The following is a 20,165-nucleotide window of genomic DNA, read 5'->3' as shown; positions in this document are numbered from 1 at the left end:
CGCCCCCCCCAAAGGCCCTGACTGGAAAGTCCCTGAACCATTCTGTGGTTTTTCCGAGATAAGAACCCGCCCCCCCACTCCCGGACTGGAAAGTCTCTGAACATGTTCATGTTGACCTTCAAATAAACCAATCATGTCATAACCCGAATGCTATGCTAATCCCGCAGTTTTTGCCTTTAAAAGATGCCTGTAATTGCCAATCGGGGCTCTTCCACCGTTGAGGCGGAGAGCCCGTTTGCGCAAACGTTCAATAAACCCTCTTGCTTAGTTGCATCTGCCTGTCTGGGGTCTGAGTCTCTGGGGCATCCACCAGGAAACGTTGGCACCCGTGAGCCAGGGTCCAACAATCCTGCCCACTGGCTATAAATCCCTGTTGTACTGGGAGTTAAATTCAATCTCTACCCTCTATTGCAATAGTTTGGAGTAAAGTCTTTTTGCCTATTTTACTTGTCCAATGCAATTTTTCTTTGACATTACACATAATCACACCACCAGTGTAATCAATCTCCTTTCTTTCTTCCTTCTTTCTTCCTTCCTTCCTCCTTCCTTTCTCTCCCTTTCTAAAGTAATATCTACACCCAATATGGGGCTTGAACTCACCACCCCAAGGATCAAAAGTTGCACTGGTGAAGAACAAAAAACGTCATTAAATGAATCGTGTTCTATTTCTTTTACCAGTTCAATAAACTGGCAGTGATCACAGCATTTGCATACATATTCCAAATGGCTTTAACGATATTCAAGATAGTTTTCATAGAGTCTACGTACAAAAGTTGAGTACAGTATTTTCATAATGTAACAAGTGAAACAGCTTCCTTTTAAAAAAAAAACCTAAATTGTATGAATCCACATTTTTTAATTCATTTTGTAAAGTGGATTCATACAATTTAGTTTTTTTTTTAATTAATTTTTATTGGTGTTCAATTTACCAACATACAGAAAAACACCCAGTGCTCATCCCGTCAAGTGTCCACCTCAGTGCCCGTCACCCATTCCCCTCCAACACCCGCCCTCCTCCCCCCTTCCACCACCCCTAGTTCGTTTCCCCGAGTTAGGAGTCTTTATGTTCTGTCTCCCTTCCTGATATTTCCCAACATTTCTTCTCCCTTCCTTTATATTCCCTTTCACTATTATTTATATTCCCCAAATGAATGAGAACATACACTGCTTGTCCTTCTCCGATTGACTTATTTCACTCAGCATAATACCCTCCAGTTCCATCCACGTTGAAGCAAATGACAATTTAGTTTTTTAATGATGTTTTTTGTTCTTCACCAGTGCTCACTGGTTGAGTCATGGAAAATTTTATAAAGAATTATTGTACTGTTAACTACAAGTCAACATTTTTTGAAAGAAAAGGAATGCTTGTCAAACATTCAATAATCAAAGACAAAAAAAAACAGTAATATCATTTACATTTTCTACTCAATATCACACTGTTAAATGAATGAGCTGAATTTGAAGCTTTGAGGAAAAGAAGAGTATATTTGTGACCTGGTCAGATTGGTAAGAGAATATATGTTTCAAGTGAAAATCTTCATGATACAAATCAGTAAGCGACTACATACATTTTTCTAATATGAATCAATAGAAAACTTTAATTATAATTAAGAGTCATACTCAAATTGCATGCAAAAGTTGTAAGAAAATTTTGAAAACTACTTTGTTGATATTTAAATTCAGATATCCTTTTTAAGTTAACAATGATCATTTGAATTCAATGTTAATGATACAGATTTGACATAGTATATTTACTTAACTTGGATAGACATACTTTTAAAACACATGATTTGCTTCAAGTCAAATTGATTCTTCTTAAACAAATGAACTAGTTTTATAGATGTAGATATGAATATAAACAAAATTTTTAAAACTCCAGATAGTGAACATTTATCTATGTTTAGAACATGGGAATACAAATCTATTTTTTCAACTCTATTATCAAGTATAAATACTGATCAAGAATTCACAATAAAAATAAATAATTAAAAAAAAAAGAATTCACAATAAAAAAATTCAGCATCCAAATTGAGATGTAAATGTAAAATATACACCACCTTTCTAATTACATATTGAGATGATATGCATATTGAGTTAAATAAAATGCATTATAAAAATTAGTTCCAGCTGCTTATTACTTGGTAATTTTTTACTTTTTCTTAATGTGGCTACTAGAAAATTTTACAATCTATACACATGATTATATTATATTTCTACTGGACAGCAGTGGTCTAGAATGATAGGCACCAAATTACAGTAACTATTACTGGAAGGAGAATGACATGGAGGAGAATGGTAAAAAAAACTATGAATTTATCTGTATTATTAGAAAAGGTATAAAAATACATTGATGTATTACCTAAATAATCAAAATCAAATTATAAATAACTCTTACAAGCTAAGAAAAACAATGCTATAGAATAATGGATGTAGAATACCAAATAATATTTAAAGAATAAAAGAAATCCAATATATAAAGAGCTCAACCTAACAAGTAAAGGGCGACAGAAATTAAAAGATCAAAGTAGTTTTTACTGATTCAATTGGCAAAAGTTTAAAAAGTTTAAGAAAAAGGGTTAAAAAGGTTTAACAGCATGTGTTAAAGATGGGGGGGATGCCTGGGTGGCTCAGTGGTTGAGCATCTGCCTTCAGCTCAGGGCATCATCCTGGAATCCCAGGATAGAGTCCCACATCAGGCTCCCTGCATGGAGCCTGCTTCTCCCTCCGCCTGTGTCTCTGCCTCTCTCTCTCTGGGTCTCTCATGAATAAATAAAAGGAAGGAAGGAAAAAAGGAAGGGAGGGAGGGAAATAAATTCCCTCATACACTAATGATTTTGGAAGGTAGTTTGGCACACCATGTTAAAATGTAATGCAAACATGTTATGTATGATCTGACAACTTATTTGCCTATGTTCATAAGGCCACATGTATAATGATATACACTCCAGGATTGTTTTTAACAAAAATCCTAAAAATGATAATATTCATACCATTGTATACTCTGCAGCAATTAAAAGAATGAGGTACATCTACACATTCTAAAAATAAAAATCTCCAAAGCACAGTAGTGAAAACTGCAAAGAATCCTCAGCACAGAACAAAACCAAAAGGCAATCTATTGAAAGGGAGCAGATATTTGCAAATGATGCATCTGATAAGGGGTTAATATCCAAAATACATAAAAGAACTTGTATAACTTAACACTAAAAAATAAATAATCCAATTTAAAATTGGGCAGAGGACCTGAATAGACATTTTTCCAAAGACATACAGATGGCCAACAGACACATGAAAACACATTCAACATCCCTAATCATCAGGGAAATGTAAATTAAAACCACAATGATGTATCATCTCATACCAGTCAGAATGGTCGGTATCAAAAAGATAAGAAATAACAAGTGTTGATAAGAATATAGAGGAGAAAACACTCACATACTGCTGGTGGGAATAAAAATTGGCATAAACACTGGAAAAACAGTATGAAGGTTCCTCAAAAAACTAAAAATAGTAATACGATATAGTAATTCCATTAAAAATTTACCCAAAGTGGGACACCTGGGTGGCTCAGCAGTTAAAGCATCTGCCTTCAGCTCAGGTTGTGATCCTGGAGTCCCGGGATCAAGTCCCACATCGGGCTCCCTGCAGGGAGCCTGCTTCTCCCTCTACCTTGTCTCTCTCTTTCTCTCTCTGTGTCTCTCATGAATAAATAAATAAAATCTTAAAAAAAAAAAAAAAAGATATATGTACCCCTATGTTTATTGCAGCATTATTTACAAGAGCCAAGATATGGAAGCAACCTAAGTATCCATCGATAGACGAATGGATATACATGTGGTACACACACACACACACACACACACATATGCACGTGCATAACAGACTATTAACCACCCATAAAAAAGAATGAGATCTTGTCATTTACAATAACACAGATGGACACAGAGGGTATTATCTTAAGCGAAGTAAGCCAGACAGAGAAAGACAAATACCATGTGATTTCACTCATATGTGGAATCTAAAAAACAAAATGAATAAACAAACAAGAAAATAGAAACAGACTCATAAGTACAGAGAACTGATGGTTGCCAGAGGGAAGGGGGTGGGGAGTGGGCAAAACAGATGAAGGGGATTAAGAGCTACAAACTTCCTGTTATAAAATAAATAAGTCACAGAGATAAAAAGTACAGCATTGGGAATATAGTCAATGATATTGTAATAATGTTGTATGGTGACTACATTTTATCATGGGGAGTACTGAGTAAGTATAAACTGTCAAGTCACTCTGCTATGCACCTGAAACTAATTTAACATTGTATGTCAACTATACTCTAATAATAAAAATTTATTTATTTCATTTTTAAAAAGTAAGATAGATTAGGGTACCCAACTGGCTCAATCAGTAGCGCATGTGACTCAATCTAGGGGCTGTGAGTTCAAGCCCCACATTGGACATAGAGCCTACTTAAAAAAGAAAAGGTAATAATAATAATAATAAATTAAGTAATTTTAAAAGAAGATTGACAAATGAATAGATAGATAAGTAATAAAGTAAATGCTGTAAAATTCTAATTGTAGAATCTTGGTAATGGGCATATGGGTGTTCAATGTATGATTCTTTCAATTTCTCTTAATGTTTTAAAATTATAAAATGTTCAAAATTATCCTTAAAAATAAAAATATGTCTCCTCTCACCTGCCCTGCCCAGGCGGCTGCCGGTGACCTGCCTGGGAGCAGGGAACGGAAAGCCGGCAGGGGCAAGACGAGTTTAGTTCGCCATGGGGCTGTTTGGGAAAACCCAGAAGAAGCCACCCAAAGAGCTGGTCAATGAATGGTCACTGAAGATAAGAAAGGGAATGAGAGTTGACAGGCAAATAAGAGGTATCCAAAGAGAAAAAGGAAAAGTAAAACGGTCAGTGAAGGATGCTGCCAAGAAGGGTCAGGAGGCCATCTGTGTGGTCCTAGCCCGGGAGATGATCAGGTCAAGGAAGGCTGTGAGCAAGCTCTAAGCTTTCAAGGCTCACGTGAACTCTGTGCTCATGGGGATGAAGAACCAGCTGGCAGTTTTGCGAGTGGCTGGTTCCCTGAGGAAGAGCAGAAGTGATGGAGGCCATGCAGAGTCTCGTGAAGATCCCAGAAATCCAGGACACCATGAAAGAGCTATCCAAAGAGATGATGGAGGCTGGCATCATAGAAGAAATGTTAGAGGACACTTTTGAGAGCATGGATGATCAGGATGAAATGGAAGCAGCAGCAGAAACGGAAAATGACAAAATCATTTGAAGTAACAGCAGGGGCCTCAGGCAAAGCACCTAGTAAAGTGACCGACGCCCTTGCAGGGCCCAAACCTCAGGAGCGATGGCTGCATCAGAAGATGAGGAGGAGGAAGAGGCTCTGGAGGCCATGCAGTCCCATCTGGCCATACTTCACAGCTAGGGGCCGCCCTGCTGGGCCAGCGGGCTCTCTCACAGCGGCCTACCAGGAGCACACACACTCCTCTGGAGCAACCACCATTTTATGGATCCTTTGCACTACACCTCAGCGAGGCACTGCATCCTGAGAAGGTTCTCTGCTAGTATCTCTTCACTCTTTGCAGAGGTTGAGGGATCTCAACAGGATTGTCCTTGAGAGGTGGGGTTATAAATACATCATTTTCAGGGGTATAAATAGAAGAATCTTTTGAGGGGAGAGGGCAAAGGAATCTGTCTTCTCGCAGCGCATCATTTTCTTTTTTTTTTTTTTTTAAGATTTTATTTATTTATTCATGAGAGACACAGAGAGAGGGAGAGAGAGGGAGAGGTAGAGACCCAGACAGAGGGAGAAGCAGGCTCCATGCAGGGAGCCCGATGAGGAACTCGATCCCCGAACCATGGGATCATGCCCTGAGCCAAAGGCAGATGCTCAACCACTGAGCCACCCAGGCGTCCCGCAGCACATCATTTTCAGGAATATCAACAGAAGTATCTTTTGGAGGAAAGGGCACAAGAATCTGTCTTCTCCCAAAGCACTTCTGAGGATAAAACTGATTACCTAAACGTTGAGGACTACATTTTTTTGTCCCTAAAACAGTATATAAAATGGATTTTAAAAATTTCTGCTTTAAAAAAAAAAATAAAATAAAATAAAAAATAAAAAAATAAAAAAAAATAAAAAAATAAAAATTTCTGCTTTAACTCTTGGAAAAAAATAAAAAATTTAAAAATAAAAAATAAAAATAGTAGTTTATACATTTTAACTCTTTAGCCATTAAAAATATACTAAGTACAAATTTCTAAAATAGAATTTAAATAATTACATCTACTAAATTTAACAATAAGAAATAACTATGGAGTAGGGGTGATTTTTTTTCCATAAATTTTTTTTAGGCAAAAAGAGTACTGTGACTACTTAAATTGTTTCTAGATCTTAGGACAGTCCAAAAAAAAAAAAAAAAAAGGTACAAATTCATGCCTTATTAATTTATCTTAGCCCAAATTCTCTGGTAAATAGAACCTGAAGCAATGATTAGAATGCTAGTGGCTTTATCTGGGAGTTGCTTACAGAGGGCATCAGGCTTTTAAAAAAGGGAAACAAAGGCAAGAAATCACGTAAAGCAAAGTGCTAGCTACCACTTTACAACAAGCTCTGAAAAGATACGATAGGTCGCTTTGGCAAATGCATCTACTTGGTACTCTCCTTGCATCATCTCCTGATAGTCTACGAAAACAAAACAAAACAAAAAACGAAAAAAAACCTCAGCGTAGTCCACAGAGAAAAAAGAGGAATAAAATCTGGAAGATTCTCTCCCCTCCCTTACTTTCCACTAGGCAGTGTTTATCCCACTAACAATAAACCTCACTGCACTTCCAGATCGTGTCCTCCAGCCTCCACAAACGTGCAGGGGGTGACCCCTGAGTCCTGTGTCCTGGCCTTTCACCCAAGATCGGAAAGAGCAGCAGGAGGAGACCCCCCAGAGCATACCTCGTCAGCCTGGCTGGCTGGGCACCACCAAGGAAGAGGGCCCCGCTGCTCTGCTAAGCAACAGAGGAGGCTACAGAGGCAGAGCAGCCTAGGGGCAGGGGCATCGAGGGGATCTGAGCAGGCAGGAGAGATTATGTTGAATATTTCACACTGCAACATGTGATGAAGGTGAAACAACAAAATAATCTGCCACATAAAATAGGGTAAGAACGAGGGTGAATCCAACCCCTAAGAGTCACGCTGCTGTGGCATTTCTATCTCATACGTCACTGCTGTGCTTTGGTGATGACAGTCTGTGATACCAGGCACTTGAGACAATCAAAAACTAGATGTCAGGGGTCTTAGTAATCCTTATAGAACTGAAGGAGTCTGAGTTAAAAAAAAAAAAAAAAAAGATACCAACTCTGCCCTCTTCTTGTGTTACTCCTTTCTCTCACACAACCATCACACCTACAGTACTTCCCACATAGGATGTGGGGGGTCTCCACACACAAACAGTTCTGTGTTACCAGCTGGGTGTCCTACAACTTAGCTCAATCCTGGCACTATCCACCTGGAGGTAGCAGCAGATCCCGCAGGATCTGAGCCCCCACCACCCTGCCGCCTTCAGATGCCCATTTCAAGTTGTCACCTGTGCTTCACGTCACCAAGCAGCTAGACATAACTCCCTAGAGCAACTCACAGAATTCAGGACAAGAGTTTACTGGTTATTTACCAACTTTTTATAAAAGGATATGACAAAGGATACAGATGAAGATCCAGATGGAAGTTACATGGGAAGGGGCACACGGCTTCCACGCCCTCTCCAGGCAGCCAGTCTCCCAACATCTCCAACCAGCTCTCCGGACCATGTACCATTTACAGAGGCTTCCTCTGCCAGGCATGACCTATCATTTAACTCCACTTCCAATTTCCCTGCCCTCTCTGAAGGATGGAGTCAGGCTGAGAATTCCAAGCTTGTAATGGTTTGGTCTTCCTGGCAACCAGCCCCCATCCAGGAGCCCACCAAGAATCCCCTCATTAGAACAAAAGAAACTACTATAGCCCAGGAAATTCAGAAGGATTTAGGAACTCTATATGTCAGGAAGCAGGGTCATAGATCAAATACTAGAACAAAAAATGTTCCTAGTACTGTTATCGCTGAAGAAATTAAAAGGGTTGTTGGAGCTCTATGTCAGCAACCATGGCCAGAGACCAATAAATACATTTTATATTATCTCAGAGTCAAATTATAAAATTTATTGCAATTTTAGATTACTCTACACAATCTAAATTTACATACATCTTCATAGTATTCTATGAATACTCCCTATTTGGGCTCCCTATTTGGCCAAGTCTTGTTCTCGGGGTAAAAATATTTTGAACAAGGAGCACCTGACTGGCTCAGTAGGTAGAGCATGGAACTCTTGATCTCAGTAGGTAGAGCATGGAACTCTTGATCTCAGAGTGTGAGCCCCACAGAGATTACTTAAAAATCAAATATTTTTTAGAAATTATTTTGAACTAAAGGAGCCTCTGCCCCAGAAGCCAGTTTGCAGGAGCCTAGCCTTTAGTTAAATTTTGTACACTAAAAATGTTGCTAAGCTACTCATATTTATTTCAGACATTTTTTCAATTATTCATTTCTCAGTAGAGTTAACATCATGAATGTCCAGGGGTCCCACTAACACCCATTCTACTCCATCATGCAGCAGCTGGGAAATTAGGATGAGATAGCACTCACTTCCAGGGACAAAGCTGAAGAATGTGTATCTGATTTATACACTAACGATTCTCAGTGTACAAGCCAGTAAGTCTTCTTTACAGTGGTAATATAGGTCTAAGGTTAGGAATCCCGTGGTCACAGAAAGTGGCACAATATCAAAATGAAGTTAAGAAATCGTATTGAATGATCATGAGTAGGGAGCATCTGCCTGCCATTGGATGGATGAGGAAAAGGAAGTATATGGCCCCAGTGGTTGCTGAAATCTATCACTCACGATGAGGAAAGCCAGTATAACAACGAAGCCAATCCTAGACAAATGAGAAAAAGAGACTAGGCTCATGATCATATCCTTTAAACAGCTAGACTAGTCAACCGTGAAGCCTGGAATTTCCAGCTACAAATGCCAATAAAACTCAATTATATAAGCCAGTACTCTTATTAATACTTAAACTAAAAGCATGTTAACTGATATTTTAAAATTGTGTTATCTTTCTCTCCGCTGTGCTTATCCTCTTTGCCTATTTTGTCTTGCTTAAATCACCACTTCACATTTTGTTTTTGTTCAAGATTTTATTTATTTACTTACTTGGTTGGGGGGAGGGGGGAGAGCATGAGCGGGAGGAGGAACAGAGGGAGAGGGAGGAGCAGACTGCACAGAGCACAGAGCCAGATGCAGGCCTCAATCCTGACCAAGATCATGACCTGAGCCAAAATCAAGAGTCAGACACTTAACCAACAGAGTCACCAGGCGCCCCCACATTTGTTTTTACATAAGGATTCAAAGAGGCAACATATGAACATAATTCATTTCCCCGAAAGTAGAAGCTGAACATTGTTATTATTTCAATTATTCAACATCAGCCCTCCCAAAAGCATAAAGCAGACTCCCAGATTAAAGCTCGGCTCAAACAGGAATACTCCCATTTTATACCTAATCCAAGTAACTGAGGAAGTTTAAAACAAACTTCACATGCTTAAATGCTAGGCAATAAAGAAACTTTCCAAAAAAAGTAAAATTCTAAGCTAAAGAATGAGCTTAGTAAATACATCCTACAAAGTTTATACACCAGTAGTTTTTAGCCTTGGGAGGAGGGACGGCAAGAGTTACAAGACTATTTGAGAAACTCGGTGAAGCTCCCTGGAAAAATGCACGTCTCCCTCTGTTTTAACTGCCTCCCTATTTACCTCATTGGTGAGAAAAGGATTCCTGTTCGAGAGTTACAAGGATGGTCAAATACACAACACCTGATACTGGACAGGTGAAATTAGCTGTGGCCACATACACTCATGCAGGGCCGCACAGAGATTGCCCTCCAGAACAAAATGAACCACTAGGAGCTGTGCAAAGCAGGCTTTGCAGCACCAAAAGGGTGAGGTGTCCTCTGGATCCTGGAAGAGGATGTGATTGGCTTGTTTAAATAATTCTGCAGCTGGCAGGGAAATGAAAGCTGTTATTCACAGATATGCAGAAACTGCACCAGATCTATTTAATAAGGAGGGTTGTTTAGAGGATCTCATCCTCAGTAGGAAAGTAGGGAAGAGAACTAACTTATAGTTAGGCCATTCAAGACCCTCCTGATTTTACCAGATATGAAGGAGCACATAATAGTTTTGGCATTACAACACCTCCTCCTCTACAGATAGACCCATGCGCGCGTGCGCACACACCCACACACACAACGCCCCCCTAGAATGTGTAATAATTAAGAACCACCGCTCAATATGTATATCTGATCATTGCCTTTTCTCATGCATGCTCTGTCTTACAGAAGAGTAGGCAACGCTTGATACTCAGGAGAGAATTTAGTAACTCAATCTCCTACAGATGGTCCTGGATAATACCTAGTAGTTTCAAATGTGCTTTAAGACGATTTGGAGGGATGCATATAAGGAGTCAATATTCAAATGACTAGGATCTTTTTTTACCGGCTTGATGCCAGGATAAAGTTGAGAAAATTTATTCACTTTTGTCCAAGGGAGGATTTCAAATGAATAGTCCCAGTGTTTGGTTGCTCAAAAGCCCTTCTTTATTTTAAGAACTAATGGCAGATTAGTTAAGGGAGAATTATCTTCACTGGTATTTTTTTTAAAGATAGGAATATACCTATCATGTTTTCCATCTTTAGCAGACTGGGCTCCTGAGATTGTCAATTAATCTTGACTGAAAAACAACTCTACACATACCCCAAATCCAGACAACTACTTATTCCCTGACCCAAATCTTCATAAAAGAGCCTTAAAGCACAAAGGGTGGCCTCTTGAATTCTTAATATACCTTCCTAACAGAAATACGAATATAGAGAATCTGAGTATTTGGTATCTGATTCCTAACAGTTATATAATTAAGAGTCACTCTAAAAGAAAAAAATATTCATCCATTAACAGATTACAAATTTTTTAAAGTTCACATTCACATTCAAATATCCTTTAAGAACTATAATATCAAAGTTTTTTTGAAGACCACATGACAATATGATAAAAAACAACAGCAAATTTTGCAAAAAGCTGATGGGATAGGTGATTAGAAAGACTGATTTGAGTATCAAAGGATTGTAGGCACTTGGGAGAAGTTAAGAAATCCACAAATATTTTGTAAAAATACCCTTTTATGATGGAACAAAGAAAGTCAATAAAATCATACGTACACAAAAGAAGCCTTATATCAACATAATTTTTGTAAGAAAAATCTAAATTTCGTTCAAATAACCATTTTTCATAAGGATGTAAAATCTCAAACATTTTTTTTACAATATTTACGTTAATTTTTTGGTAGACTATTTATATACTAGTAAAATGAATAATAAGTAAATATATTGAGGATAATGGTAACCAATTTTTTCACTATCAAAGAGGCTGTAGGGACGCCTGAGTGGCTCAGTGGTTGAGCATCTGCCTTCGGCTCAGGGCATGACCCAGGGGTCCTGGCAGTGAGTCCTGCATCAGGCTCCCTGCATGGAGCCTGCTTCTCCCTCTGCCTGTGTCTCTCTGCCTCTGTGTCTCTCATGAATAAATAAATAAAATTTAAAAAAAAATAAGACACCACAGATATGGAAGTAGTGAGGATTAGAATGAATCCTGTGGCACTAAACTGCAATTGGAGTATTAGTATGAACTCACGTTTTTTTAAATATACAGATAAATACAGATGTAACCATATATATGTATTTCCTGGCAGTGATCACTGGAAGGGTTGAAAGCAATAACACTTCAGTATCAATGAGCACACCTCATACCCAGATCTTGGGGGGGGGGGGGGGGGGTTGTTTTGTTTTTTTTTCAATTTAAGTTCAATTTGCCAACATATAGTATAACACCCAATGTTCATCCTATCAAGTGCCCTTCTCAGTGCCTGTCACCTAGTCACCCCATCTCCCTCACTCACCTCCCCTCCTGAAACTCTTTGTTTCCCAGAGTTGGAGTCTCTAATGGTTTGTCTTCTGCTCTAATTTTTAGATCTTGGTTTTTAAAAACCATTCTCTAGCAAAAAGGTATCCTGGTCTTTGGCTAATTTCAAGAACTGGGTCAAGGATGATATTATTTTACCAGAAAGTACAAAAGTAATAAAAAATTAATGGGGATTGTTAAAAAGACACAAATATTCAAATCAATCTAAGCATCACAATAAATAACAATAACAGATAGCCAAGCAAATAAAATAGAAACTCATGAATCTGCAAAAATTAGTGAATAAACAGGGAGAAGGAAAATCTCTTGCATACAGCAGAATGCCAACTAAAAAATACAAGTATAATTAGAAAATCTCAAGCAAGAATCAATGAAAGCTAAAACTACTAAATGAACATTTGATTAAATACAAAAATATTAACAGTTTCAAATGCTCTTCCCACAGATACTTATTAAGTACGTACAAAGGCAGAAATAACTTTATAGTGAAGAAACCTACCAGATACTAATTTATGTAAATAACCAAACTTAATAAATTGACATATGTCTCCTAATGTTACACCAAGAATATTTTTGTGATATTCCTGCCAAAAATGTATACCTGAATCTATTCATAAGGAAACATCAGACAAACCCAGATTGAGGAATATTCTATAAATGATTGGCCTGAGGGTGCCTGGGTGGCTCAGTCAGTTAAGTGTCTGCTTTCAGCTCAGGTGGTGATCTTAGGGTCCTGGGATTGGACCTGGCGTCAGGTTCCCTGCTGCTTCTCCCCCCCTCTGCCCTTTCCTCCTGATCATGTGCTCTCTCTCATGCTCGTGCTCTCTCTCAAATAAAATAAAATAAACTGATTGTCCTGTACTCTTCAAAAGTATTAAAATTCTGCACAATAGAGAAGCAAAGACTAAAAAATTGTTGCAGATTAAAAGAGACTAAAGGGACATGCAACTAAATACAACACGTAATCCTAGACTAATATGAAAAAATATTTACTTATTTCTTAAATTCATTTTTGATACGAAGGACATCATTGAGACAAGACAAGAAAGTTGAACTGGATCTGTAGATTAAGGGTAGAATTGTATCAAAGGAACTTCCTGATTCTGATAGTGGCATTGTTGTGCTTTATTATATAGAGTTTGGAAATACAGATTGAAGAATTTATAGAATGATGGAGCATCGTGTCAGCAACTTATTCTCAGTTGGTTCAGAAAAATTACACACATGAATGTGGTAAAATTTGTGGCAGTCCCTTTGTACTATTCTTGAATTTTTCTATAAGTTTGAAACATTTTTAAAATGTAATATTAAAAACTTTAACTTAAAAAGTACAACAGACTCAGTTGGTTAAGCATCCAATTCTTGATTTGGGCTCAGGTCATGATCTCAGGGTGTGTGCTCAGAAGGAGTCTCCTTGAGATTCTCTCCCCCATTGTCTCTATTCCTCCCCCTGCTCGTGCATGTGCACACACTCTCTCTAAAATAAATAATTCTTTTTAAGAAAAGCACAACAAAATAATATTTTTGACAATTAGATTATCAAATATTAAAAAGTATAGCCGCATAGTTGAGCATCACAATAAATTACACATGCATTGCTCACAGATTGCTGTTGGAAAAATAAACTTCTGGCTTCTGAAGAGGGCAATTAATCATTATCCAACAAAATGATAAATGCACATACCTTGAAACCAGCACTCCACTCCAGAGTATTTATCCTATGGATATATTCTCACATATGTTATATTCTAACATATAGACATTAATTGTAGCTTTGCTTATAACAACAAAAGATCCCAAATAACATAAACATCCTTTAATAAAGCACCAGTTAAATACATCTGGCATACCCATAATGATGAAATATTAGTAGCTTTTAAAAAACGTAAGAAAAAAAAAAAAAAGTAAGATAGTTCTAGGGGGCACCTGAGTGGCTCAGTCAGTTGAGCAGCAAACTCTTGATTTCAGCTCAGGTCACGATCTCAGGGACCTGGCTTCTGGTCCCATATCTGGCTCTGCGCTCAGCAGGGAGTCTGTTCCAGGATTCTCTCCCTCTGCTCCTCCCCCTCCCCGCTAGTATGCACTCTCTCTCCAAAATAAATAAATCTTTAAAAAAAAGAAAACATAAGGTAGTTCTGAATGTACTGACAAAAAGATTTCTAAAATATACTGTTATACTGTTATACTAAAAAATGCAATGTACAGAACAGTGCAGCTGGTGAACAATCATTTGTATGGGGGGAATATATACATACAAATATGCTTCCAAATGTATAGAATATCTCAAAAAAGATACCTCAAAAATTGATAACTGATTTGCCTCTGGAGAATTAGATGGCTAGGGATCAGGGAAGGGAATCTTTTTAGTATATTCTTCATGCCTTCTAAATTCCTTACCATGTGATGCATTACTTTTTTTTTTAAAGTCAAAGGGCAGCCCCAGTGGCCCAGTGGTTTAGCACCGCCTTCAGCCCGGGGTGTGATCCTGGAGACCCAGGATCGAGTTCCACGTAGGGCTCCCTGCATGGGGCCTGCTCCTCCTTCTGCCTGTGTCTCTGCCTCTCTCTCTCTGTGTCTCTCATGAATAATAAAAATCTTTTTAAAAAATTAAATTAAATTAAAAAATAAAGTCATAAGGGACTACATATTATAATTCCATTCATATGAAATTTCCAAAATAGGCAAATCCCTAGAGACAGAAACCAGACTGGTGGGTGCCAGGGACTATGCAGCCAGGGGGGAAGGGAGAGCTGAGTGCTTAATTCGTCCAGGGTTTCCTTTTAGCAAGATGAAACTAGACATAGAGAGTGGTAACTGTTGCACAACAGTGTAAATATGCTAAATGCCACTGAATTGTACACTTTAAAATAGTTAAAAAGAAAAAAAAAAAGTTAGTGAATTTTGTGTTATTCATGTTTTATCACAATAAAAAATTAAACATTTATAAACTAAATATAAATGAAACCAATAAAATTCAAAATCATATAAATTTAATAGAATAGTGATACCTTACTGATACTAAACTATTATTCACCACATTAATATGACACCCACTAATCTGACACAGCCTTTTTCAACAGGACATACAATGGATCGGTTGTTTGACCATCCTAAGTGAATATATAAAACCTGCCTTTACTAGGAGTATACCACTAACATATCCTGTTCACCTCTGTTCTCATTTGGAGATATGAAAACTGATAATAATTATAATGTGGCCATGCAAAGATGCAGCATATGCTTACATGCATTTATTCATATCAGTTAAAACACAAAATTCTAAGCTTCTCCAAGAATTTATAAACCCCTGAGAAGACACTCAACCATCACCAAGGACTTCAGACCCAACTGAAAACCCCTTATCTAGTATCTACACAGGAAAGACATTTTATTATTCCCTTTTTAAATTTTATTTATTCATGAGAGACAAAGGGAGAGAGGCAGAGACACAGGCAGAGGGAGAAGCAGGCTCCCTGCGGGGAGCCCAAGAGGCATTCGATCCCAGAACCCGGGAATCAAGCCCTGAGCCCAAGGCAGACGCTCAGCCACTGAGCCACCCACACATCCCTATCATTCCCTTTTCATATCCTAATCTTCCCCCTCTATACGACCTCATTCCCTACAGCCCCTACAACCTATAACATAATACTTTTAAAAAACAATGACAAAAAAAAAAAAAAAAACAATGACAGGGTGCCTGGTGATTGTCAGCAGAGGATACACCTCTTAATCTCAGGACTGTGGATTCCAGCCCCATGTTGGGTACAGAGATTACTTAAAAAAAAATAAAATCTTAAGAAACAACAACGAAAAGAAAACCTCTCTGGTCCCCTGCTCTCCCTCAGGTTACTATTCCTTCTCTTCACAACCGAACTTATTTTTACATACTTCATTTACTTAGATTCAGTGTCTCCATTTGCCTGTTTCCACTCATTAGTTATCTACTACAATATGACTTTTGTTCCATTTTTTGAAACTGCTCTTTCAAATATTACCAAACCCTGAAAACTATAATATTCCAGTAACTCTTCTTGACCACTTGACTTCTCTGAAGAATTTCAAAGCCAAAGAACTTATCCAAGGGACTTGACAAGTTTTCCAAGATCCTTTCATGCAGTCATAAAATGTTTTTGAACTCCTACTATTTGACTTAAAACCTGAACAAGAGAAAGTTCTTGGCTTTGTATTCACACTTTAGTCAGGTAAATAAATAAAATATAACACAATACAGTGTGGTTGAACAGTTTGAGAGAGAATGAGAAGGAATCAGAAAGAACGAAACAATTTCTTTCTGTTTCAAAAGAAAGTAAGTATTGTTCTGAGCACCAGGAGGTCTAAGGCTTCCTGTATTAATTTCTGAGGACTGCCATGACAAAGTACCAAAAACTAGGTGGCTTAAAACAACAGAATTTATTTTCTCAAAATCTGGAGACCAGTTCAAAATCAATGTTGTCAGCAAGGCCTTTCTCTGAAAATTCTAGGGGAGAATCCTTCCTTGCCGCTTTCTAGCTTCCGGTGGTTGCCAATAATCCTTGGTGGCATTTGGCTTACAGCTGTATTACTCCAATCTCTGCCTCCATCATCATGTGGACTTTTCTCCTCATAAGGACATCAACCATTAGATTTAGGCCCCACCCTAACACCTTATGATCTCATCTTAAATTGAGGGGTGCCTGAGAGGCTCAGCAGTTAAGCATCTGCCTTCAGCTCAGGGCGTGACCCGGAGTCCTGGGATCAAGTCCCCCATCGGACTCCCCGCAGGGAACCTGCTTCACCTTCTGCCTGTGTCTCTGCCTCTGTGTCTCTCATGAATAAATAAATAAAATCTTTAAAAAAAAAAATTGATTAAACTGCAAAGACCCTATTTCCCAAATAAGGTCACATTTCCCAGAGGTTAGGACTTAAAAGACATCTTTTTTTAGGATACAATTCAACCCATTATATGTTCCCTTTAATTTTCTCAAGCCAAGGCAAAGAGTAGAGGCCAAAGACAAGACCAAAAAAAAATTTTTTTTAAAGACAGAAGTTGCTCTTCTAATCTTATAGCACAACCTCCAAAAAAGCCATGGATGAAATCATTACTGGTAGCCCTGATGTGAAATGTTGGGAATCCAGGAGCAAAGAGTCAAGAAAGAATTCTTGAGATGCTTCTGATGCAAACAAGGTGGTTTTATTAGAGCACAGGGACAGGACTCGTGGGCAGAAGGAACAGCACTGGGGTTGGGAGAAGTAGCTGATTACATACTTTCAAGTTGGGAGGGGGTTAGGGATAGTGTAATCCCCAAGGAATCTGGAAGCAAGGTTTCCAGGACCTGGAGGGGGCTAGCTATTGTTAGGAAAAGGTCATTTACTGTCTAGTAAAGTCTTATTCATGAGTCCCTTCAGATGTACATCACTGGGCCATATGCCTGGAAGATGATTGCTCACATGTATCTTGGAGGGGCAGGGATAGAGATAAAGGAAGTTTCCAAAGGGATTTTTATATGTTAAAGACCTACAGGATCCTGGAGGTCAGGCTGACGTCCAGCTAGGGTTGCCTTTTGCCCTTAGCAAAGTATTAACATTGAGGCAATTGAGTTCCTGGAGGAAGGTCACTCTGCCTGTCTCAAGTACTTATCAACGGGCTGTAAGCTGTAAGGAAGTTTATTTTTTTTTTCCTTCTGCCTTTGTTCTCCACATCAGACTCACACTTTCATTCTCACACAGAGACTATTATCTGCAAAGGTGCAGGGTTATAAAGAGACCTGAAGTGCCCAGTGAAGTTCAGTGGAGTGAAAATACACTCAGTAGAGAAAGAAACCAAATTTAAATCAGCTTATGCAAAAATGATATTACTGATGAAGTGGACATTAAATGTTAATTATTAGGGATAATTTTAAGAAATACATGCTGAAGTATTTACAGATGATGTTTGCAAATGATCTAGAAAAAAAAATAGGGGCGTAGAGGGGTCGGGAAGCAAAGTGTTAACTGCAGTATTTAGGATGATAATTAGATTATTCTTTCTACTTCTCTACATCTAGAAAATTTTTCAAAAAAAAGAGATGACAGAGGAAAATGAGGACATTTTAACTGGGACAAACAGGCTTGGACCTCACTTCAAGGTAGATTAGATCTAGGATTAAAAAGATGGGAAGAGGTGAATGTATACTATGTGGGTCTCTCATCTCCATACTTTTCTACATAAAACATCCCTCTCCAGTAATCCACCACAGAAAGCAAGATGTTTCTCACAATGCTCTTTTCCCCAATTAACCTCTCCCTGAATGAGAGGCAGGAGGGTGTCAGGAGGTTGGCAAAGGTTCCCCAGTCCACTGAATGTACTAAATCAGAGAAGGGATTAAGGGATTAAGGGTTGAGTAAATTAACTCCCTCTTCAATTTATCTTAACTCTTAACTCCCTTCTCATATTTAGCAGGTTAGAGAGTGAGAAACTATAGTAGAACAAAAATAAAGGAGCAAATCAGTAACACGAAATGTATTACAGAGTCTAAATATCATTCTCTAGTGAAGAGATTAGCTACCATAAGAGAAAAGAAAGAGGCATACATGGGATCATTATCTGCCACAGGCTTGGCCGTAGAGAAGAAAACCTGGGAAAACAGGATACTCACTTAACAAAGATGGAAGAAAAATAGGAAGGGAAACAAGGAGAAAAGAAATAAGGAGAGAGCAAATCAATGAGACAGCACAGCAGCTAAACTGCCACACCCAGAGCTGTCTTCAGGGATCTCAGATCCCTACGTCCAGCTCCAAAAGTCCTTCTCAACTTTGTCCTGACATCAGTCACAGGTTTTGAAAACTTACAAGAAACACATAAATGTAATTAAGAATGCTAGTCAGTTGGGAAAATACAGAATTCCTTTCTCCCCCAACAAGAAATGAACCCATTCATTGGTAAAATTTATTAATCCTCACAAACTTCAAGAACTTCCTTCAAAAGGTTAAGTGCTTAAGGAATCTTACTGATTCGCACTGGTATCTTAGGGATGGCAATTACTCTTCTATAGACCAGCTGGGGCTCTCTCCCTGAATCTGTTTATTCAACAAAAAAATGTCATTTGGAAAAATGTAGTCTTAATGTTATCTTTCACAAGGTCAAACAAACACCAGTAAACAACCCTATTTACTGTTTTAATTACTTTTAAAATATTAATCTCTGACAGATTAAAAAAGAAGCAAAATTATTATTTTAACTCTATTCAACAGTACAGGGAGGGAGCATCTATTAAATCCTTGGTTCTGGGGATCCCTGGGTGGCGCAGCGGTTTGGCGCCTGCCTTTGGCCCAGGGCGCGATCCTGGAGACCCGGGATCGAATCCCACATCGGGCTCCCGGTGCATGGAGCCTGCTTCTTCCTCCGCCTGTGTCTCTGCCTCTCTCTCTCTCTCTGTGACTATCATAAATAAAAAAAAATAATAAAAAAAATAAAAATCCTTGGTTCTCCTTCAATTATGTACCTTCACAATACAAAATCTAACTGATCTGAAGGTACTCCATGGACCATTACTAACAATTTTACTCATTTCAAGTTCATCTCTCCAACTTAGTACTTTTAACATGTTTTTCTGTTTCTTTTTTAAATAGGCTCTATGCCCAATGTAGGGCTTGAACTCATGACCCTGAGATTAAGAGTCATATGCTCTAATGACTGAGCCAGGAAGGCGCCAACAACATGGTTTTTATAGTTCTTTTTTTTTTAATCAAATCTTTAAACAGAATTCTGGTACTAGAGGAACAGACCATATTTGAGCAACAAGCTCACAATAAACAGTCTTAGATATCTACTATAAAGTATAAGATTTGAATTATGTGGCTATTAATCCAATCATTAAAGAAATGATGACCAAAAGAATCTGAATTGCCAACAATCTAGGGGCATTACAACACTTTTCAAATATAACATTCACTCAAAATAGTCAATTAAAAAAAAAAAGTCAATTTAATAAATGGACAGCCCAGGTGGCTCCATGGTTTAGTGCTGCCTTCAGCCCAGGGAGACCCAGGATGGAGTCCCTCTGCCTCGAGACCCAGGATGGAGTCCCACGTCAGTCTCCCTGGGTCAGTCTCCCTGGGTCGAGCCTGCTTTTCCCTC

The 20,165-nt window shown here is 38.4% G+C and overlaps 1 protein-coding gene and 1 pseudogene across 11 annotated transcripts in view; one reads left to right on the top strand and one right to left on the bottom strand.

Annotated features, from left to right (window-relative positions):
* The window catches only part of RAD54B (RAD54 homolog B), a 102,008-nt gene that overhangs the window by 66,641 nt on the left and 15,202 nt on the right, over positions 1-20,165 (bottom strand). The gene's annotated exons all lie outside the window — the stretch shown is intronic.
* LOC112931181 (charged multivesicular body protein 3 pseudogene) lies at positions 4,779-5,436 on the top strand (annotated as a pseudogene).

This window comes from Vulpes vulpes, chromosome 13, assembly GCF_048418805.1.
Source record: "Vulpes vulpes isolate BD-2025 chromosome 13, VulVul3, whole genome shotgun sequence".
Taxonomy (NCBI): Eukaryota; Metazoa; Chordata; class Mammalia; order Carnivora; family Canidae; genus Vulpes; species Vulpes vulpes.
The sequence above is the reverse complement of the archived record's forward strand: the minus strand, read 5'-3'. Positions and strand labels throughout refer to the sequence as shown.